General features: G+C 47.1%; 10 non-coding genes across 10 annotated transcripts; all 10 read left to right on the top strand.

The window, feature by feature from the left end:
* Positions 1 to 810: 810 nt before the first annotated feature.
* trnas-aga lies at positions 811 to 892 on the top strand. Its single transcript has one exon. It is a non-coding gene; the product is annotated as a tRNA-Ser (tRNA).
* A 2,884-nt stretch (positions 893 to 3,776) lies between these two features.
* trnas-uga lies at positions 3,777 to 3,857 on the top strand. The gene has a single exon. It is a non-coding gene; the product is annotated as a tRNA-Ser (tRNA).
* A 5,164-nt stretch (positions 3,858 to 9,021) lies between these two features.
* Positions 9,022 to 9,101, top strand: trnas-aga. Its single transcript has one exon. It is a non-coding gene; the product is annotated as a tRNA-Ser (tRNA).
* A 2,575-nt stretch (positions 9,102 to 11,676) lies between these two features.
* On the top strand, positions 11,677 to 11,758 carry trnas-aga. The gene has a single exon. It is a non-coding gene; the product is annotated as a tRNA-Ser (tRNA).
* A 258-nt stretch (positions 11,759 to 12,016) lies between these two features.
* On the top strand, positions 12,017 to 12,097 carry trnas-uga. Its single transcript has one exon. It is a non-coding gene; the product is annotated as a tRNA-Ser (tRNA).
* A 2,221-nt stretch (positions 12,098 to 14,318) lies between these two features.
* trnas-aga lies at positions 14,319 to 14,400 on the top strand. Its single transcript has one exon. It is a non-coding gene; the product is annotated as a tRNA-Ser (tRNA).
* Positions 14,401 to 14,662: 262 nt separating this feature from the next.
* trnas-uga lies at positions 14,663 to 14,744 on the top strand. Its single transcript has one exon. It is a non-coding gene; the product is annotated as a tRNA-Ser (tRNA).
* Positions 14,745 to 16,680: 1,936 nt separating this feature from the next.
* trnas-uga lies at positions 16,681 to 16,761 on the top strand. The gene has a single exon. It is a non-coding gene; the product is annotated as a tRNA-Ser (tRNA).
* Positions 16,762 to 17,672: 911 nt separating this feature from the next.
* Positions 17,673 to 17,754, top strand: trnas-aga. Its single transcript has one exon. It is a non-coding gene; the product is annotated as a tRNA-Ser (tRNA).
* A 264-nt stretch (positions 17,755 to 18,018) lies between these two features.
* trnas-uga lies at positions 18,019 to 18,100 on the top strand. The gene has a single exon. It is a non-coding gene; the product is annotated as a tRNA-Ser (tRNA).
* Positions 18,101 to 21,825: the final 3,725 nt, after the last annotated feature.

Here is a 21,825-nt window from a genome sequence, read left to right as displayed (position 1 = left end):
TGGTGAGTCTGAGCCTAGCTCAGTCGGTAGAGCATCAGACTTTTAATCTGAGGTCAGGGTTCAAGTCCTGTTTGGCGCGAGGCAATCCTATTGATGGCGGCCTCCATATCCCTAGCTCGGCACACCGAGTCAGCTCGTTGGGAAAGAGTGCTCATGAAGTCAACTGAGTGAGTCTCAGTTCTCCTAGTTAGTACCGCTGTTCCTCCTGCTGCAGGGCCAGCATCTTCTAAACATTGCTTTCATCTTATTCCTCAAGATTGTTCTAAAAAAAATTTTTTAAGAAGAATGCACATTTTCAAAAGACTCACAGCTTTCCAAATAACTCTTTCAAGTGAGGATAGCCCCACACCTGTCTTAAATCCCAAATAATAAGAACCAGTTAATTAAGTAACTGGGTTAGTTCAAATTAGTCGTCACATTTTGGCATAGTAAGAACAGCAGCTACATGTAGTACATAGGGTTACATGTTTTAACCTGCTCAGTGTGATTTGATGTATTTTTGAATTTTACCAGGTTTCCATGTGGTCTTGGCCATTTTCTTCCTCTTACGCATTTGGACGTGTGTACATGTGACTGATCACATGACAGGAAACAGGAAAAAACGGTATAAAAGAGGCAGCATGGCAAGCAAACAGCCTTTCACTTTACAAATCTGCTGGCGATCACCATTTCTGGACTGTGGTGTTTTATTCGGACTTATCTTTGTAGATTCAAGCACTTGGAACATCACTTGGATTGCATTATACGGCTGGAAGCGTGCGGTGCTATGGAAACCCCCCCCAGTGGGACCCCTCTCTACTCGGTGTTGCAGTAGTCGTGGCCGAGTGGTTAAGGCGATGGACTAGAAATCCATTGGGGTCTCCCCGCGCAGGTTCGAATCCTGCCGACTACGCTTTTGCGTTCCGCCCGCTGCATTGCATAAACAAGTCGCGGGACTTTTTTGAATCCCTTGGACTGTAGCACGCCGTCATCTTCAGTGGTCAGTACCCTGCGTTGTGGCGCAGCAACCCGCTTCAATCCGGGTCTCGCCGTCTTTTGCCCTCAGACTCCCTGTTGCCACCTCACCCTTCAGCTGGACATTGTGTCTGAAGCTCGCTGGCGGTCTATTCTGCTTTCTTCCTGCAGTCAACGGACCTGGAGGGCAGCAGGTCGGTGTAGTCGTGGCCGAGAGGTTAAGGCGATGGACTTGAAATCCATTGGGGTCTCCCGCGCGCGGAGTTCGAACCCTGCCGACTACGAGTTGCGACCAATTGCATCTTCCACGGTCTTTGCTCTCTCTTCCACAATTCCTGTTTGCAGGCTGCTGTGGCGCTTTGTTGATCACGAGTATCAAGTTGGTGGTCTGAGCCCAGGTAGCTCAGTCGGTAGAGCATCAGACTTTTAATCTGAGGTCCAGGGTTCAAGTGCCTGTTTGGGCGAAAGGCAGTCCTATCAATGGCGGCCTCCTGCTGCAGGGCCAGCATCTTCTAAACAATGCTCTCATCTTATTACTCAAGATTGTTCTTAAAGAAGCGTGAAAAAACGTGCATTTTGAAAAGACTCAAAACTTACAAAATAGCTCTTTAAAGTGAGGATAGCCCCACATCTCTCTTAAATGCCAATGAATAAGAACCAGTTAATTCAGCAAATGGGTTACTTCAAATTGGTTGTCTCTGAGCCCAAACGGCCTAGCTAGGGTTACATGGTGTAGTGGTTAGCCCTCTGGACTCTGTTTTAGACCCTGTATGAAGAATCTTTTGGCAGCAGTCAGTCAAAAAACGCTTTCAGGGGTGCTTAGATTGGTTGCCGTCATGCGAGGCTTCTCTGTAGGAAGTGGCTTAAAAGAGCGGACCCAAGCTTGGAGAATGCGGGCATCGATCCACTACCTCTCGCATGCTAGCGGCGCTCTGGCTAATTCCCCTCTGACATGTCCAAACATTGCCTTACGCAGAGCAGCGTCCTATTTTTAGACATGTCAATATGCTTGCAAACATTATGAAGCTTGAATCTTTTGGCAGTTGGCAGTCGAGATATTGTGCTTTAGTTTAAAGGGTACTGAGGCTTACTACGAAGCTTTGCCACCCAGGATCGCTAGCAACCATCAAGTTTTTCGGTCAACTGGGCGGCGGCAAAAGTGCAGTCATGTGGGACTCCAGGCTCAGCACTGAAAAACCCCATCCACTTTTCAGCCTGCTTTGTCCTCAATGTGAAGCCTGATCTCCGTGAGTCGTGGCAGAGTGTTCGCCTGCATGCAGAAGAGAAAGGGCTGTGTTATTTTTTTCTTTCTCCTCCTCTCTGCCCCGGACCAATGCTTCCAGCCCTTCTCACCACTGAGGCTCAGTGGCGTGCCGTGATCGTATAGTGGTTAGTACTCTGCGTTGTGGCGCAGCAATCCCGGTTCGAATCCGGGTCACGGCGAGCTTTTGCCAACAGGCAGCGATCTTCTCTCCCATGTTTTTGCCACCTCATCCGGTGCTGGTGCGAACCTTGCCAGCTACGGATGGCGATTGCCCGCTGACTTTAGTATTTGGTGCGATAATTGTACCTTCCACGGTCTTTGCTCTCTCTTCCGCAATTCCGTTTTTGCAGGCTTCACCTCGGCGCTTTGTGGATCGTTATATACTAACAAGTAACAAGCCGGCAGATTGGGCGGAGCCTGGATAGCTCAGTCGGTAGAGCATCAGACTTTTAATCTGAGGTCAGGGTTCAAGTCCCTGTTCGGGCGCGAGGCAATCCTATTGATGGCGGCCTCCATATCCCTAGCTCGGCACACCGAGTCAGCTCGTTGGGAAAGAGTGCTCATGAAGTCAACTGAGTGAGTCTCAGTTCTCCTAGTTAGTACCGCTGTTCCTCCTGCTGCAGGGCCAGCATCTTCTAAACATTGCTTTCATCTTATTCCTCAAGATTGTTCTTAAAAAAATTTTTAAGAAGAATGCACATTTTCAAAAGACTCACAGCTTTCCAAATAACTCTTTCAAGTGAGGATAGCCCCACACCTGTCTTAAATCCCAAATAATAAGAACCAGTTAATTAAGTAACTGGGTTAGTTCAAATTAGTCGTCACATTTTGGCATAGTAAGAACAGCAGCTACATGTAGTACATAGGGTTACATGTTTTAACCTGCTCAGTGTGATTTGATGTATTTTTGAATTTTACCAGGTTTCCATGTGGTCTTGGCCATTTCTTCCTCTTACGCATTTGGGCGTGTGTACATGTGACTGATCACATGACAGGAAACAGGAAAAAACGGTATAAAAGAGGCAGCATGGCAAGCAAACAGCCTTTCACTTTACAAATCTGCTGGCGATCACCATTTCTGGACTGTGGTGTTTTATTCGGACTTATCTTTGTAGATTCAAGCACTTGGAACATCACTTGGATTGCATTATACACGGCTGGAAGCGTGCGGTGCTATGAAACCCCCAGTGGGACCCCTCTCTACTCGGTGTTGCAGTAGTCGTGGCGAGTGGTTAAGGCGATGGACTAGAAATCCATTGGGGTCTCCCCGCGCAAGTTCGAATCCTGCCGACTACGCTTTTGCGTTCCGCCCGCTGCATTGCATAAACAAGTCGCGGGACTTTTTTGAATCCCTTGGACTGTAGCACGCCGTCATCTTCAGTGGTCAGTACCCTGCGTTGTGGCGCAGCAACCCGCTTCAATCCGGGTCTCGCCGTCTTTTGCCCTCAGACTCCTATTTGCCACCTCACCCTTCAGCTGGACATTGTGTCTGAAGCTCGCTGGCGGTCTATTCTGCTTTCTTCCTGCAGTCAACGGACCTGGAGGGCAGCAGGTCGGTGTAGTCGTGGCCGAGAGGTTAAGGCGATGGACTTGAAATCCATTAGGGTCTCCCGCGCAGGTTCGAACCCTGCCGACTACGAGTTGCGACCAATTGCATCTTCCACGGTCTTTGCTCTCTCTCCACAATTCCTGTTTTGCAGGCTGCTGTTGGCGCTTTGTTGATCTGAGTATCAAGTTGGTGGTCTGAGCCGGGTAGCTCAGTCGGTAGAGCATCAGAATTTTTAATCTGAGGTCCAGGGTTCAAGTGCCTGTTTGGGCGAAAGGCAGTCCTATCGATGGCGGCCTCCTGCTGCAGGGCCAGCATCTTCTAAACAATGCTCTCATCTTATTACTCAAGATTGTTCTTAAAGAAAGCGTGAAAAGAAACGCGCATTTTGAAAAGACTCAAAACTTACAAAATAGCTCTTTAAAGTGAGGATAGCCCCACATCTCTCTTAAATGCCAAAGAATAAGAACCAGTTAATTCAGCAAATGGGTTACTTCAAATTGGTTGTCTCTGAGCCCAAAGCGGCCCTAGCTAGGGTTACATGGTGTAGTGGTTAGCCCTCTGGACTCTGTTTTAGACCCTGTCTGAAGAATCTTTTGGCAGCAGTCAGTCAAAAAACGCTTTCAGGGGGTGCTTAGATTGGTTGCCGTCATGCGCAGGCTGTCTCTGTAGGGAAGTGAGCTTAAAGAGCGGACCCAAGCTTGGAGAATGCGGGCATCGATCCACTACCTCTCGCATGCTAAGCGGCGCTCTACCATTTGAGCTAATTCCCCTTGCTTAGCTACAGACATGTCCAAACATTGCCTTCGCAGGAAGCGGCGTCTATTTTTAAGGGCTTGAATCTGTGAATTGACGCAAATGAAGTTGGTGAATTAACCGAGATATTGTGCTTTAGTTTAAAGGGTACTGAGGCTTACTACGAAGCTGTTTTGCCACCCAGGATCGCTAGCAACCATCAAGTTTTAGGTCAACTGGGCGAGAAGCGGCAAAAGTGCAGTCATGTGGGACTCCAGGCTCAGCACTGAAAAACCCCATCCACTTTTCAGCCTGCTTTGTCCTCAATGTGAAGCCTGATCTCCGTAGTCGTGGCAGAGTGTTCGCCTGCATGCAGAAGAGAAAGGGCTGTGTTATTTATTTTTTTTTTCTTTCTCCTCCTCTCTGCCCCGGACCAATGCTTCCAGCCCTTCTCACCACTGAGGCTCAGTGGCGTGCCGTGATCGTATAGTGGTTAGTACTCTGCGTTGTGGCGCAGCAGCCCCGGTTCGAATCCGGGTCACGGCAGGCTTTTGCCAACAGGCAGCGATCTTCTCTCCCATGTTTTTGCCACCTCATCCGGTGCTGGTGCGAACCTTGCCAACTACGGATGGCGATTGCCCTTTGACTTTAGTATTTGGTGCGATAATTGTACCTTCCACGGTCTTTGCTCTCTCTTCCGCAATTCCGTTTTTGCAGGCTTCACCTCGGCGCTTTGTGGATCGTTATATACTAACAAGTAACAAGCCGGCAGATTGAGGCGGGCCTGGATAGCTCAGTCGGTAGAGCATCAGACTTTTAATCTGAGGTCAGGGTTCAAGTCCTGTTGGGGCGCGAGGCAATCCTATTGATGGCGGCCTCCATATCCCTAGCTCGGCACACCGAGTCAGCTCGTTGGGAAAGAGTGCTCATGAAGTCAACTGAGTGAGTCTCAGTTCTCCTAGTTAGTACCGCTGTTCCTCCTGCTGCAGGGCCAGCATCTTCTAAACATTGCTTTCATCTTATTCCTCAAGATTGTTCTTAAAAAAATTTTTAAGAAGAATGCACATTTTCAAAAGACTCACAGCTTTCCAAATAACTCTTTCAAGTGAGGATAGCCCCACACCTGTCTTAAATCCCAAATAATAAGAACCAGTTAATTAAGTAACTGGGTTAGTTCAAATTAGTCGTCACATTTTGGCATAGTAAGAACAGCAGCTACATGTAGTACATAGGGTTACATGTTTTAACCTGCTCAGTGTGATTTGATGTATTTTTGAATTTTACCAGGTTTCCATGTGGTCTTGGCCATTTCTTCCTCTTACGCATTTGGGCGTGTGTACATGTGACTGATCACATGACAGGAAACAGGAAAAAACGGTATAAAAAGAGGCAGCATGGCAAGCAAACAGCCTTTCACTTTACAAATCTGCTGGCGATCACCATTTCTGGACTGTGGTGTTTTATTCGGACTTATCTTTGTAGATTCAAGCACTTGGAACATCACTTGGATTGCATTATACGGCTGGAAGCGTGCGGTGCTATGAAACCCCCAGTGGGACCCCTCTCTATCGGTGTTGCAGTAGTCGTGGCGAGTGGTTAAGGCGATGGACTAGAAATCCATTGGGGTCTCCCGCGCGGGTTCGAATCCTGCCGACTACGCTTTTGCGTTCCGCCCGCTGCATTGCATAAACAAGTCGCGGGACTTTTTGAATCCCTTGGACTGTAGCACGCCGTCATCTTCAGTGGTCAGTACCCTGCGTTGTGGCGCAGCAACCCCGCTTCAATCCGGGTCTCGCCGTCTTTTGCCCTCAGACTCCTGTTGCCACCTCACCCTTCAGCTGGACATTGTGTCTGAAGCTCGCTGGCGGTCTATTCTGCTTTCTTCCTGCAGTCAGCGGACCTGGAGGGCAGCAGGTCGGTGTAGTCGTGGCCGAGAGGTTAAGGCGATGGACTTGAAATCCATTAGGGTCTCCCGCGCAGAGTTCGAACCCTGCCGACTACGAGTTGCGACCAATTGCATCTTCCACGGTCTTTGCTCTCTCTTCCACAATTCCTGTTTTGCAGGCTGCTGTGGCGCTTTGTTGATCTGAGTATCAAGTTGGTGGTCTGAGCCGGGTAGCTCAGTCGGTAGAGCATCAGATTTTTAATCTGAGGTCCAGGGTTCAAGTGCCTGTTTGGGCGAAAGGCAGTCCTATGGATGGCGGCCTCCTGCTGCAGGGCCAGCATCTTCTAAACAATGCTCTCATCTTATTACTCAAGATTGTTCTTAAAGAAGCGTGAAAAAACGCGCATTTTGAAAAGACTCAAAACTTACAAAATAGCTCTTTAAAGTGAGGATAGCCCCACATCTCTCTTAAATGCCAAAGAATAAGAACCAGTTAATTCAGCAAATGGGTTACTTCAAATTGGTTGTCTCTGAGCCCAAAGCGGCCCTAGCTAGGGTTACATGGTGTAGTGGTTAGCCCTCTGGACTCTGTTTTAGACCCTGTCTGAAGAATCTTTTGGCAGCAGTCAGTCAAAAAACGCTTTCAGGGGTGCTTAGATTGGTTGCCGTCATGCGCAGGCTGTCTCTGTAGGGAAGTGAGCTTAAAAGAGCGGACCCAAGCTTGGAGAATGCGGGCATCGATCCACTACCTCTCGCATGCTAAGCGGCGCTCTACCATTTGAGCTAATTCCCCTTGCTTGGCTACAGACATGTCCAAACATTGCCTTCGCAGAGGCGGCGTCTATTTTTAAGGGCTTGAATCTGTGAATTGAAGCAAATGAAGTTGGTGAATTAACCGAGATATTGTGCTTTAGTTTAAAGGGTACTGAGGCTTACTACGAAGCTGTTTTGCCACCCAGGATCGCTAGCAACCATCAAGTTTTCGGTCAACTGGGCGAGAAGCGGCAAAAGTGCAGTCATGTGGGACTCCAGGCTCAGCACTGAAAAACCCCATCCACTTTTCAGCCTGCTTTGTCCTCAATGTGAAGCCTGATCTCCGTAGTCGTGGCAGAGTGTTCGCCTGCATGCAGAAGAGAAAGGGCTGTGTTATTTTTTTTTCTTTCTCCTCCTCTCTGCCCGGACCAATGCTTCCAGCCCTTCTCACCACTGAGGCTCAGTGGCGTGCCGTGATCGTATAGTGGTTAGTACTCTGCGTTGTGGCGCAGCAACCCGGTTCGAATCCGGGTCACGGCGGCTTTTGCCAACAGGCAGCGATCTTCTCTCCCATGTTTTTGCCACCTCATCCGGTGCTGGTGCGAACCTTGCCAACTACGGATGGCGATTGCCCTTTGACTTTAGTATTTGGTGCGATAATTGTACCTTCCACGGTCTTTGCTCTCTCTTCCGCAATTCCGTTTTTGCAGGCTTCACCTCGGCGCTTTGTGGATCGTTATATACTAACAAGTAACAAGCCGGCAGATTGAGCGGAGCCTGGATAGCTCAGTCGGTAGAGCATCAGACTTTTAATCTGAGGTCAGGGTTCAAGTCCCTGTTGGGCGCGGGTCTCGCCGTTTTGCCCTCGTTGGGAAGCGAGTGCTCCTATTTGCCACCTCACCCTTCAGCTGGACATTGTGCCTGAAGCTTAAAAAAAAAGTTTTTCGACACACAGCCAGGAGTTCTGCAGTGGAATGTCTCCCGCGCCTGCGACCAATTGCATCTTCCACGGTCTTTGCTCTCGTTCCACAATTCCTGTTTTGCAGGTTGGCGCTTTGTTGATACGAGTATCAAGTTGGTGGGAGCCGCCTGGATAGCTCAGTCGGTAGAGCATCAGACTTTTAATCTGAGGTCAGGGTTCAAGTCCTGTTGGGCGAGAGCAATCCTATTGATGGCGGCCTCCATATCCCTAGCTCGGCACACCGAGTCAGCTCGTTGGGAAAGAGTGCTCATGAAGTCAACTGAGTGAGTCTCAGTTCTCCTAGTTAGTACCGCTGTTCCTCCTGCTGCAGGGCCAGCATCTTCTAAACATTGCTTTCATCTTATTCCTCAAGATTGTTCTTAAAAAATTTTTTTAAGAAGAATGCACATTTTCAAAAGACTCACAGCTTTCCAAATAACTCTTTCAAGTGAGGATAGCCCCACACCTGTCTTAAATCCCAAATAATAAGAACCAGTTAATTAAGTAACTGGGTTAGTTCAAATTAGTCGTCACATTTTGGCATAGTAAGAACAGCAGCTACATGTAGTACATAGGGTTACATGTTTTAACCTGCTCAGTGTGATTTGATGTATTTTGAATTTTACCAGGTTTCCATGTGGTCTTGGCCATTTTCTTCCTCTTACGCATTTGGGCGTGTGTACATGTGACTGATCACATGACAGGAAACAGGAAAAAACGGTATAAAAGAGGCAGCATGGCAAGCAAACAGCCTTTCACTTTACAAATCTGCTGGCGATCACCATTTCTGGACTGTGGTGTTTTATTCGGACTTATCTTTGTAGATTCAAGCACTTGGAACATCACTTGGATTGCATTATACGGCTGGAAGCGTGCGGTGCTATGAAACCCCCCAGTGGGACCCCTCTCTACTCGGTGTTGCAGTAGTCGTGGCGAGTGGTTAAGGCGATGGACTAGAAATCCATTGGGGTCTCCCGCGCAGGTTCGAATCCTGCCGACTACGCTTTTTGCGTTCCGCCCGCTGCATTGCATAAACAAGTCGCGGGACTTTTTGAATCCCTTGGACTGTAGCGCGCCGTCATCTTCAGTGGTCAGTACCCTGCGTTGTGGCGCGCAGCAACCCGCTTCAATCCGGGTCTCGCCGTCTTTTGCCCTCAGACTCCTGTTGCCACCTCACCCTTCAGCTGGACATTGTGTCTGAAGCTCGCTGGCGGTCTATTCTGCTTTCTTCCTGCAGTCAGCGGACCTGGAGGGCAGCAGGTCGGTGTAGTCGTGGCGAGAGAGTTAAGGCGATGGACTTGAAATCCATTGGGGTCTCCCGCGCGAGGTTCGAACCCTGCCGACTACGAGTTGCGACCAATTGCATCTTCCACGGTCTTTGCTCTCTCTTCCACAATTCCTGTTTTGCAGGCTGCTGTGGCGCTTTGTTGATCTGAGTATCAAGTTGGTGGTCTGAGCCGGGTAGCTCAGTCGGTAGAGCATCAGACTTTTAATCTGAGGTCCAGGGTTCAAGTGCCTGTTTGGGCGAAAGGCAGTCCTATCGATGGCGGCCTCCTGCTGCAGGGCCAGCATCTTCTAAACAATGCTCTCATCTTATTACTCAAGATTGTTCTTAAAGAAAGCGTGAAAAGAACGCGCATTTTTGAAAAGACTCAAAACTTACAAAATAGCTCTTTAAAGTGAGGATAGCCCCACATCTCTCTTAAATGCCAAAGAATAAGAACCAGTTAATTCAGCAAATGGGTTACTTCAAATTGGTTGTCTCTGAGCCCAAAGCGGCCCTAGCTAGGGTTACATGGTGTAGTGGTTAGCCCTCTGGACTCTGTTTTAGACCCTGTCTGAAGAATCTTTTGGCAGCAGTCAGTCAAAAAACGCTTTCAGGGGTGCTTAGATTGGTTGCCGTCATGCGCAGGCTGTCTCTGTAGGGAAGTGAGCTTAAAGCGGACCCAAGCTTGGAGGATGCGGGCCGATCCAATCCTTGGAGAATCACGCATCGACTACCTCGCATGCTAAGCGGCGCTCTACCATTTGAGCTAATTCCCCTTGCTTGGCTACAGACATGTCCAAACATTGCCTTCGCAGAAGCGGCGTCTATTTTTTAAGGGCTTGAATCTGTGAATTGAAGCAAATGAAGTTGGTGAATTAACCGAGATATTGTGCTTTAGTTTAAAGGGTTACTGAGGCTTACTACGAAGCTGTTTTGCCACCCAGGATCGCTAGCAACCATCAAGTTTTAGGTCAACTGGGCGAGAAGCGGCAAAAGTGCAGTCATGTGGGACTCCAGGCTCAGCACTGAAAAACCCCATCCACTTTTCAGCCTGCTTTGTCCTCAATGTGAAGCCTGATCTCCGTAGTCGTGGCAGAGTGTTCGCCTGCATGCAGAAGAGAAAGGGCTGTGTTATTTTTTCTTTCTCCTCCTCTCTGCCCCGGACCAATGCTTCCAGCCCTTCTCACCACTGAGGCTCAGTGGCGTGCCGTGATCGTATAGTGGTTAGTACTCTGCGTTGTGGCGCAGCAACCCCGGTTCGAATCCGGGTCACGGCGAGCTTTTGCCAACAGGCAGCGATCTTCTCTCCCATGTTTTTGCCACCTCATCCGGTGCTGGTGCGAACCTTGCCAGCTACGGATGGCGATTGCCCTTTGACTTTAGTATTTGGTGCGATAATTGTACCTTCCACGGTCTTTGCTCTCTCTTCCGCAATTCCGTTTTTGCAGGCTTCACCTCGGCGCTTTGTGGATCGTTATATACTAACAAGTAACAAGCCCGGCAGATTGGGCGAGCCTGGATAGCTCAGTCGGTAGAGCATCAGACTTTTAATCTGAGGTCAGGGTTCAAGTCCTGTTCGGGCGCGAGGCAATCCTATTGATGGCGGCCTCCATATCCCTAGCTCGGCACACCGAGTCAGCTCGTTGGGAAAGAGTGCTCATGAAGTCAACTGAGTGAGTCTCAGTTCTCCTAGTTAGTACCGCTGTTCCTCCTGCTGCAGGGCCAGCATCTTCTAAACATTGCTTTCATCTTATTCCTCAAGATTGTTCTTAAAAAATTTTTAAGAAGAATGCACATTTTCAAAAGACTCACAGCTTTCCAAATAACTCTTTCAAGTGAGGATAGCCCCACACCTGTCTTAAATCCCAAATAATAAGAACCAGTTAATTAAGTAACTGGGTTAGTTCAAATTAGTCGTCACATTTTGGCATAGTAAGAACAGCAGCTACATGTAGTACATAGGGTTACATGTTTTAACCTGCTCAGTGTGATTTGATGTATTTTTGAATTTTACCAGGTTTCCATGTGGTCTTGGCCATTTTCTTCCTCTTACGCATTTGGACGTGTGTACATGTGACTGATCACATGACAGGAAACAGGAAAAAACGGTATAAAAGAGGCAGCATGGCAAGCAAACAGCCTTTCACTTTACAAATCTGCTGGCGATCACCATTTCTGGACTGTGGTGTTTTATTCGGACTTATCTTTGTAGATTCAAGCACTTGGAACATCACTTGGATTGCATTATACGGCTGGAAGCGTGCGGTGCTATGGAAACCCCCAGTGGGACCCCTCTCTACTCGGTGTTGCAGTAGTCGTGGCCGAGTGGTTAAGGCGATGGACTAGAAATCCATTGGGGTCTCTCCGCGCAAGTTCGAATCCTGCCGACTACGCTTTTGCGTTCCGCCCGCTGCATTGCATAAACAAGTCGCGGGACTTTTTTGAATCCCTTGGACTGCGCGCCGTCATCTTCAGTGGTCAGTACCCTGCGTTGTGGCGCAGCAACCCGCTTCAATCCGGGTCTCGCCGTCTTTTGCCCTCAGACTCCTGTTGCCACCTCACCCTTCAGCTGGACATTGTGTCTGAAGCTCGCTGGCGGTCTATTCTGCTTTCTTCCTGCAGTCAGCGGACCTGGAGGGCAGCAGGTCGGTGTAGTCGTGGCCGAGAGGTTAAGGCGATGGACTTGAAATCCATTGGGGTCTCCCGCGCAGGTTCGAACCCTGCCGACTACGAGTTGCGACCAATTGCATCTTCCACGGTCTTTGCTCTCTCTTCCACAATTCCTGTTTTGCAGGCTGCTGTGGCGCTTTGTTGATCGAGTATCAAGTTGGTGAGTCTGAGTCTGAGCCGGGTAGCTCAGTCGGTAGAGCATCAGAATTTTAATCTGAGGTCCAGGGTTCAAGTGCCTGTTTGGGCGAAAGGCAGTCCTATGGATGGCGGCCTCCTGCTGCAGGGCCAGCATCTTCTAAACAATGCTCTCATCTTATTACTCAAGATTGTTCTTAAAGAAAGCGTGAAAAAAGCGTGCATTTTGAAAAGACTCAAAACTTACAAAATAGCTCTTTAAAGTGAGGATAGCCCCACATCTCTCTTAAATGCCAAAGAATAAGAACCAGTTAATTCAGCAAATGGGTTACTTCAAATTGGTTGTCTCTGAGCCCAAAGCGGCCCTAGCTAGGGTTACATGGTGTAGTGGTTAGCCCTCTGGACTCTGTTTTAGACCCTGTCTGAAGAATCTTTTGGCAGCAGTCAGTCAAAAAACGCTTTCAGGGGTGCTTAGATTGGTTGCCGTCATGCGCAGGCTGTCTCTGTAGGGAAGTGAGCTTAAAAGAGCGGACCCAAGCTTGGAGAATGCGGGCATCGATCCACTACCTCTCGCATGCTAGCGGCGCTCTACCATTTGAGCTAATTCCCTTGCTTGGCTACAGACATGTCCAAACATTGCCTTCGCAGAAGCGGCGTCTATTTTTAAGGGCTTGAATCTGTGAATTGAAGCAAATGAAGTTGGTGAATTAACCGAGATATTGTGCTTTAGTTTAAGGGTACTGAGGCTTACTACGAAGCTGTTTTGCCACCCAGGATCGCTAGCAACCATCAAGTTTTCGGTCAACTGGGCGAGAAGCGGCAAAAGTGCAGTCATGTGGGACTCCAGGCTCAGCACTGAAAAACCCCATCCACTTTTCAGCCTGCTTTGTCCTCAATGTGAAGCCTGATCTCCGTGAGTCGTGGCAGAGTGTTCGCCTGCATGCAGAAGAGAAAGGGCTGTGTTATTTTTTTCTTTCTCCTCCTCTCTGCCCCGGACCAATGCTTCCAGCCCTTCTCACCACTGAGGCTCAGTGGCGTGCCGTGATCGTATAGTGGTTAGTACTCTGCGTTGTGGCGCAGCAAGCCCGGTTCGAATCCGGGTCACGGCAGGCTTTTGCCAACAGGCAGCGATCTTCTCTCCCATGTTTTTGCCACCTCATCCGGTGCTGGTGCGAACCTTGCCAACTACGGATGGCGATTGCCCCTTTGACTTTAGTATTTGGTGCGATAATTGTACCTTCCACGGTCTTTGCTCTCTCTTCCGCAATTCCGTTTTGCAGGCTTCACCTCGGCGCTTTGTGGATCGTTATATACTAACAAGTAACAAGCCGGCAGATTGGGCGGAGCCTGGATAGCTCAGTCGGTAGAGCATCAGACTTTTAATCTGAGGTCAGGGTTCAAGTCCTGTTTGGGCGCGAGGCAATCCTATTGATGGCGGCCTCCATATCCCTAGCTCGGCACACCGAGTCAGCTCGTTGGGAAAGAGTGCTCATGAAGTCAACTGAGTGAGTCTCAGTTCTCCTAGTTAGTACCGCTGTTCCTCCTGCTGCAGGGCCAGCATCTTCTAAACATTGCTTTCATCTTATTCCTCAAGATTGTTCTTAAAAAATTTTTTTAAGAAGAATGCACATTTTCAAAAGACTCACAGCTTTCCAAATAACTCTTTCAAGTGAGGATAGCCCCACACCTGTCTTAAATCCCAAATAATAAGAACCAGTTAATTAAGTAACTGGGTTAGTTCAAATTAGTCGTCACATTTTGGCATAGTAAGAACAGCAGCTACATGTAGTACATAGGGTTACATGTTTTAACCTGCTCAGTGTGATTTGATGTATTTTTGAATTTTACCAGGTTTCCATGTGGTCTTGGCCATTTTCTTCCTCTTACGCATTTGGACGTGTGTACATGTGACTGATCACATGACAGGAAACAGGAAAAAACAGTATAAAAGAGGCAGCATGGCAAGCAAACAGCCTTTCACTTTACAAATCTGCTGGCGATCACCATTTCTGGACTGTGGTGTTTTATTCGGACTTATCTTTGTAGATTCAAGCACTTGGAACATCACTTGGATTGCATTATACGGCTGGAAGCGTGCGGTGCTATGAAAACCCCCCCCAGTGGGACCCCTCTCTACTCGGTGTTGCAGTAGTCGTGGCCGAGTGGTTAAGGCGATGGACTAGAAATCCATTGGGGTCTCCCCGCGCAAGTTCGAATCCTGCCGACTACGCTTTTGCGTTCCGCCCGCTGCATTGCATAAACAAGTCGCGGGACTTTTTTGAATCCCTTGGACTGTAGCGCGCCGTCATCTTCAGTGGTCAGTACCCTGCGTTGTGGCGCAGCAACCCGCTTCAATCCGGGTCTCGCCGTCTTTTGCCCTCAGACTCCTGTTTGCCACCTCACCCTTCAGCTGGACATTGTGTCTGAAGCTCGCTGGCGGTCTATTCTGCTTTCTTCCTGCAGTCAACGGACCTGGAGGGCAGCAGGTCGGTGTAGTCGTGGCCGAGAGGTTAAGGCGATGGACTTGAAATCCATTGGGGTCTCCCCGCGCAGGTTCGAACCCTGCCGACTACGAGTTGCGACCAATTGCATCTTCCACGGTCTTTGCTCTCTCTTCCACAATTCCTGTTTTGCAGGCTGCTGTGGCGCTTTGTTGATCTGAGTATCAAGTTGGTGGTCTGAGCCGGGTAGCTCAGTCGGTAGAGCATCAGATTTTTAATCTGAGGTCCAGGGTTCAAGTGCCTGTTTGGGCGAAAGGCAGTCCTATGGATGGCGGCCTCCTGCTGCAGGGCCAGCATCTTCTAAACAATGCTCTCATCTTATTACTCAAGATTGTTCTTAAAGAAGCGTGAAAAGAAGCGTGCATTTTTGAAAAGACTCAAAACTTACAAAATAGCTCTTTAAAGTGAGGATAGCCCCACATCTCTCTTAAATGCCAAAGAATAAGAACCAGTTAATTCAGCAAATGGGTTACTTCAAATTGGTTGTCTCTGAGCCCAAAGCTTGCCCTAGCTAGGGTTACATGGTGTAGTGGTTAGCCCTCTGGACTCTGTTTTAGACCCTGTCTGAAGAATCTTTTGGCAGCAGTCAGTCAAAAAACGCTTTCAGGGGGTGCTTAGATTGGTTGCCGTCATGCGCAGGCTGTCTCTGTAGGGAAGTGAGCTTAAAAAGCGGACCCAAGCTTGGAGAATGCGGGCATCGATCCACTACCTCTCGCATGCTAAGCGGCGCTCTACCATTTGAGCTAATTCCCTTGCTTGGCTACAGACATGTCCAAACATTGCCTTCGCAGAGCGGCGTCTATTTTTAAGGGCTTGAATCTGTGAATTGACACAAATGAAGTTGGTGAATTAACCGAGATATTGTGCTTTAGTTTAAGGGTACTGAGGCTTACTACGAAGCTGTTTTGCCACCCAGGATCGCTAGCAACCATCAAGTTTTCGGTCAACTGGGCGGCGGCAAAGTGCAGTCATGTGGGACTCCAGGCTCAGCACTGAAAAACCCCATCCACTTTTCAGCCTGCTTTGTCCTCAATGTGAAGCCTGATCTCCGTAGTCGTGGCAGAGTGTTCGCCTGCATGCAGAAGAGAAAGGGCTGTGTTATTTTTTTCTTTCTCCTCCTCTCTGCCCCGGACCAATGCTTCCAGCCCTTCTCACCACTGAGGCTCAGTGGCGTGCCGTGATCGTATAGTGGTTAGTACTCTGCGTTGTGGCGCAGCAGCCCGGTTCGAATCCGGGTCACGGCAGGCTTTTGCCAACAGGCAACGATCTTCTCTCCCATGTTTTTGCCACCTCATCCGGTGCTGGTGCGAACCTTGCCAACTACGGATGGCGATTGCCCCTTGACTTTAGTATTTGGTGCCGATAATTGTACCTTCCACGGTCTTTGCTCTCTCTTCCGCAATTCCGTTTTTGCAGGCTTCACCTCGGCGCTTTGTGGATCGTTATATACTAACAAGTAACAAGCCGGCAGATTGAGCGGAGCCTGGATAGCTCAGTCGGTAGAGCATCAGACTTTTAATCTGAGGTCCAGGGTTCAAGTCCCTGTTGAGGCGAGGCAATCCTATTGATGGCGGCCTCCATATCCCTAGCTCGGCACACACCGAGTCAGCTCGTTGGGAAAGAGTGCTCATGAAGTCAACTGAGTGAGTCTCAGTTCTCCTAGTTAGTACCGCTGTTCCTCCTGCTGCAGGGCAAGCATCTTCTAAACATTGCTTTCATCTTATTCCTCAAGATTGTTCTTAAAAAATTTTTTAAGAAGAATGCACATTTTCAAAAGAAACAAGTCGCGGGACTTTTTTGAATCCCTTGGACTGTATGCGCCGTCATCTTCAGTGGTCAGTACCCTGCGTTGTGGCGCAGCAACCCGCTTCAATCCGGGTCTCGCCGTCTTTTGCCCTCAGACTCCTATTTGCCACCTCACCCTTCAGCTGGACATTGTGCCTGAAGCTCGTTGGCGGTCTATTCTGCTTTCTTCCTGCAGTCAACGGACCTGGAGGCAGCAGGTCGGTGTAGTCGTGGCCGAGAGGTTAAGGCGATGGACTTGAAATCCATTGGTGTCTCCCGCGCAGGTTCGAACCCTGCCGACTACGAGTTGCGACCAATTGCATCTTCCACGGTCTTTGCTCTCTTTCCACAATTCCTGTTTTGCAGGTTGAACAACGGCGCTTTGTTGATACGAGTATCAAGTTGGTGGTCTGAGCCCGGGTAGCTCAGTCGGTAGAGCATCAGACTTTTAATCTGAGGTCAGGGTTCAAGTCCCTGTTAGAGGCGCGAGGCAATCCTACTGATGGCGGCCTCCATATCCCTAGCTCGGCACACCGAGTCAGCTCGTTGGGAAAGAGTGCTCATGAAGTCAACTGAGTGAGTCTCAGTTCTCCTAGTTGGTACCGCTGTTCCTCCTGCTGCAGGGCCAGCATCTTCTAAACATTGCTTTCATCTTATTCCTCAAGATTGTTCTTAAAAATTTTTTAAGAAGACTGCACATTTTCAAAAGACTCACAGCTTTCCAAAAAACTCTTTCAAGTGAGGATAGCCCCACACCTGTCTTAAATCCCAAATAATAAGAACCAGTTAATTAAGTAACTGGGTTAGTTCAAATTAGTCGTCACATTTTGGCATAGTAAGAACAGCAGCTACATGTAGTACATAGGGTTACATGTTTTAACCTGCTCAGTGTGATTTGATGTATTTTGAATTTTACCAGGTTTCCATGTGGTCTTGGCCATTTCTTCCTCTTACGCATTTGGGCGTGTGTACATGTGACTGATCACATGACAGGAAACAGGAAAAAACGGTATAAAAGAGGCAGCATGGCAAGCAAACAGCCTTTCACTTTACAAATCTGCTGGCGATCACCATTTCTGGACTGTGGTGTTTTATTCGGACTTATCTTTGTAGATTCAAGCACTTGGAACATCACTTGGATTGCATTATACACGGCTGGAAACGTGCGGTGCTATGGAAACCCCCCCAGTGGGACCCCTCTCTACTCTGTGTTGCAGTAGTCGTGGCCGAGAGGTTAAGGCGATGGACTAGAAATCCATTGGGGTCTCCCCGCGCAGGTTCGAATCCTGCCGACTACGCTTTTGCGTTCCGCCCGCTGCATTGCATAAACAAGTCGCGGGACTTTTTTGAATCCCTTGGACTGTAGCACGCCGTCATCTTCAGTGGTCAGTACCCTGCGTTGTGGCGCAGCAACCCCGCTTCCAATCCGGGTCTCGCCGTCTTTTGCCCTCAGACTCCTATTTGCCACCTCACCCTTCAGCTGGACATTGTGTCTGAAGCTCGCTGGCGGTCTATTCTGCTTTCTTCCTGCAGTCAACGGACCTGGAGGGCAGCAGGTCGGTGTAGTCGTGGCCGAGAGGTTAAGGCGATGGACTTGAAATCCATGGGGTCTCTCCCGCGCAGGTTCGAACCCTGCCGACTACGAGTTGCGACCAATTGCATCTTCCACGGTCTTTGCTCTCTCTTCCACAATTCCTGTTTTGCAGGCTGCTGTGGCGCTTTGTTGATCTGAGTATCAAGTTGGTGGTCTGAGCCCAGGTAGCTCAGTCGGTAGAGCATCAGACTTTTAATCTGAGGTCAGGGTTCAAGTGCCTGTTTGGGCGAAAGGCAGTCTTATCAATGGCGGCCTCCTGCTGCAGGGCCAGCATCTTCTAAACAATGCTCTCATCTTATTACTCAAGATTGTTCTTAAAGAAACGTGAAAAGAACGCACATTTTGAAAAGACTCAAAACTTACAAAATAGCTCTTTAAAGTGAGGATAGCCCCACATCTCTCTTAAATGCCAATGAATAAGAACCAGTTAATTCAGCAAATGGGTTACTTCAAATTGGTTGTCTCTGAGCCAGCTTGGCCTAGCTAGGAGTTACATGGTGTAGTGGTTAGCCCTCTGGACTCTGTTTTAGACCCTGTATGAAGAATCTTTTGGCAGCAGTCAGTCAAAAAACGCTTTCAGGGGGTGCTTAGATTGGTTGCCGCCATGCCCCATCCACTTTTCAGCCTGCTTTGTCCTCAATGTGAAGCCTGATCTCCGTAGTCGTGGCAGAGTGTTCGCCTGCATGCAGAAGAGAAAGGGCTGTGTTATTTTTTCTTTCTCCTCCTCTCTGCCCCGGACCAATGCTTCCAGCCCTTCTCACCACTGAGGCTCAGTGGCGTGCCGTGATCGTATAGTGGTTAGTACTCTGCGTTGTGGCGCAGCAATCCCGGTCGAATCCGGGTCACGGCAGGCTTTTGCCAACAGGCAACAATCTTCTCTCCATGTTTTTGCCACCTCATCCGGTGCTGGTGCGAACCTTGCCAACTACGGATGGCGATTGCCCTTTGACATTAGTATTTGGCGCCGATAATTGTACCTTCCACGGTCTTTGCTCTCTCTTCCGCAATTCCGTTTTTGCAGGCTTCACCTCGGCGCTTTGTGGATACGTTATATTCTAACAAGTAACAAGCCGGCAGATTGGGCGGGGCCTGGATAGCTCTACCTGGAGCAGGATCGTCTGTGTTTCGCGGTCCAATCGCCGAGCTCGCTTTCCATTTTGACAATGGACGAGCGGCCAACCGCGTCGCGCCGAGAATGGACGGGAGCCAATCAGGCGCGAGCTGTCCATTGTTGGGAGCCAATCAGGCGCGAGCTGTCCATTGTTGGGAGCCAATCAGAGCGCGAGCTGTCCATTGTTGGGAGCCAATCGCTCTGTGTTGCGAGAATGGACGAGAGCCAATCGCGTTGCCGAACGCACCGGCCAATCGCGTTTCCAAGTGAGATCAGCGAGAATAAAACTGCTTAGTTTTAGCTGACTTTACATGATCCTGATTTCAATTCGACAGACAGAAGAAAATTGCATAATTCGACAAAGTAAGTATTAAATGTTTTTTTTCTCTCCGTTTGCTATGTTTTTGAACTGATAATTCATTACGTTTTCGTCCATCGTTCTTGTTTTGCATTTAAAAACTATGACTTCGTAGCGAGTTTTTAACATCATCTCTATAATTGCAATTTGCCTTTAATCTTACTTATTAAATTCCATTTAGTCGTTTTATATCTCGCGTTCGTTACAACTGTCATTAAATTCCCCGGGGAAATTCTAAATGATTTGACTTGAGTGACGTGTGGTGTAGTAACCATGACGTGTTTTGTCGTGTGTTTGTCGTCGTGTTGTTTGCCTTTAATCTTACTTATTACGTTCCATGATTTTTTTTTTTTACTCGAACGGTATAAACTGTCGTGCAGTGTAAAAAAAATGCTTGAAGACATAGTCAGTAAAGTACAGTAGTGAAAGTGTAGTAATCTCTTTATTATTGTTATTATTCTTTGGAAGATCAGGTTTCAACTGTATAAACAAAGTTTTGCTATACATAAAAATCTGACTGAAAAAAAAACAACATAAACATTTAGCATGTGCAATATTTACTATAGTGGAAGTGTAGGAAAAGTGTTTTGTTAGCATAGTTTCATAGTTTATAATCTCACATATTAAACTCTTATATGCCTGTAATTTAAACAAAAAAAATTATATTTATTTTGGGTGAAAAACAGTAGTTCATCAAAATTTGTCGTTTTGCTATAGTGTGAATGTAGTAATCCTGTTTTGTGTTTGCAGATTGATTACTATTTGTATAAACACATATGCAAGTGCTAAACATAATCATTTTAAATGACAAAGGAAAGTAATAAATTAATTAACCATAGATATATAAACGTGCAGTTACAAAAGTGTAGTTACTATGAAGAAACATACGTTTAACCACAGTTTTGAACTGAATTAACAATGCGTTTTATTTTTGATGTCATTATTACACACTAAATGTAGTAACTAACATAACAGTAAATTGGCATAATTGGATGTAACTATTCAAACTAAACAAAAACTAATCTTACCTCTATTGTAAGTGCATTTAGTAATAATAATGTTCAAATACTGTATAATTAAAGTGTAACACTTTAAAAACAAGGTTTATTTATTATTTATTTGTAGTAAAATAATTTTCATTTGCTGTAATGAGTGCTATTATTTAATTTACCTTGAATGTGTGTGTATATATATATATATATATATATATATATATATATATATATATATATATATATATATATATATATATATATATATATATATATATGTATATATGTATATATATATGTATGTATGTATGTATGTATATATATATATATATATATATATATATATATATATATATATATATGTATATGTATGTATGTATATATATAAATTGTATCATTAAAAACAAATTGAAATTGTCTGTGTAGTTGTCCAGTACTTGTAAAAATTATTTAGAGTTACTTCCAAATTGTGTTTAGATGAGTACCAAGCCAAAGACCCACAAGGCCATGGGTGATGTCAGTGGATGACCAGGTTGAGGGCTTTTGCAAGTTCTGGTGCATGGCCTTCTGGAGGCAACAGACCAGCACCACGGCAGCGGAAGTGGTATGACCTCTACTAGAAGGTAAAGTTACCAGTATCTCATTATATTATAAGGAGGTGAATCAAAACCTGTAAATGCAATAAGACTAATCTGAGAAGGGATATCCAAAAGGAACAAAAGGACTTCAAAAGAGAGCAAACAACACCACCACCCCTGTTGTGTTTATGACACCCTCTTCACCTCTGCTCTTCCTGCTTCCCCTCCTTCTGCCCAAAATACTTGGTTTAAAGTTAATTAGGAGTAAGGCATTATATGTCATGTGTCTTATGAACCTATTGTTCTTCACTTTTGAATGTTTGGTTTCATTTGAAAGGTCTCAGTGCGATTAGTAAATTGGTCTCAATTTCACAGTAATCACTTATATTATGGAAAAGATTAGAACTTGGTAGAACTGTGTTCTGTTGGGAAGAGGTGTGTCCGCCTTTTGGGTCTCTGAGCGTGTTCCGTCCAGGTGTGACACTGGAGCACGGGAACCTAAACACCAAAGGTTTTACAACTACATTTGGGATCTCTTTGTAGATAAAGAAAGTGACAAAACACAACAAGGCTGGAAAAAGGGGTCATCTGACAATGGTGCAGACCAAATCAGTAAACAGTAAAATTTACATTTTCAGATTGAGAAATGCCCCTGCAAGCTCATGGACAGACCACCCTCTTTGGTGGGTCCAAGGCATGCAGTTGTGGATTCCACACCACCAAGGTCATATATTTT

The sequence above is a fragment of the Puntigrus tetrazona genome, chromosome 4 (genome assembly GCF_018831695.1).
Source record: "Puntigrus tetrazona isolate hp1 chromosome 4, ASM1883169v1, whole genome shotgun sequence".
Classification (NCBI taxonomy): Eukaryota; Metazoa; Chordata; class Actinopteri; order Cypriniformes; family Cyprinidae; genus Puntigrus; species Puntigrus tetrazona.
This window is presented reverse-complemented; position numbering and strand designations above follow the sequence as displayed.